Here is a 1,120-nt window from a genome sequence, read left to right on the forward strand (position 1 = left end):
TTGTCTAGCTCAGTCCGTTCGGAGGTGAACGTAAATCTTGGAGGTTCCGCCTCTTAATTTTTTAAAATAAGTGTTTTAGGGCGCTCGTAACAGCATAAGCTCATATGAGCGCGCGGGACACATTAGACATTTTTTATTTGGTGAGAAATATTGAATTTTGCCCGAGTGGTGACTGAAGCTTACTTTTATCGATTTTGGACCACCTAGGGATCTTTATCATGCCATTACAGTCAATCAGATTGAGCTAATTTTACATCAATAGTCTGTCAAGTTCGGCTAGTTTTACCTCAATAGTTTGCCAAGTCAAACTAATTTTACCTTAATAGGCTACGTGTAGTCTATCAAGTAAGACTAGCTTTACCTCAATAGTTTGTCAATTTAAGCCAATTTTACATCAATACGCAACAGTGGGACAGACACTTTACACAAATCCACCAGCATGGCTCAGTCCTGTCAGAGATGGATGTCAAGTTGGGAGATCCCGCCTCTTTAACTTTAACTCTTTAAGGGACGAAGCGGACGCATGTGTCCGACCAGCAATTAGTAACAGATCAAAGGCGACGTTGCGGCATATTTCGAACCATCATATTATACAAACAAATACGTCATTTTGCATATTTCATACCAGGCACATATTTTTGCCGGCCTCTTTAAAGTTTCAGGCAAAGAAAACAGAATGGAAAAATCTGCCCGAAAAACGAAGTAATGCCTCTGTATTGTTTTAAAAGTACACAATTATGTACTCCGACACGGTGGAATCAGGCGCTCGTCAATTTTTAGGCATGTGGAGTTATTGGTACTAACATAAATCTTGTTCATTTGTCTTTCTTTTGAGGACCCCCCCTCACACACAAAAAACAACAACAACACTTTTAACTTGAACTAAAGTCGTAAGTCAAGGTACATGTATTTGCAAATGAAGGAGATGAAGGTTTCCTGTTTTCATGGGCATAATTAGTAAAAAAGTAAGTGATTTCCAAAGCTTGAAAGTCCTTGAATACTGAAAATTTACAGTTTTTTTCTGCTTTTAATTAATTCTTTTCAGAATAATCAACACAGACATGTGTTTTTGATGGAGATAAAAAGTGCTGGGCCAACCCCCCCCCCCAAAAAAAAAAAA

Source organism: Aplysia californica, unplaced genomic scaffold, assembly GCF_000002075.1.
Source record: "Aplysia californica isolate F4 #8 unplaced genomic scaffold, AplCal3.0 scaffold00574, whole genome shotgun sequence".
Classification (NCBI taxonomy): domain Eukaryota; kingdom Metazoa; phylum Mollusca; class Gastropoda; order Aplysiida; family Aplysiidae; genus Aplysia; species Aplysia californica.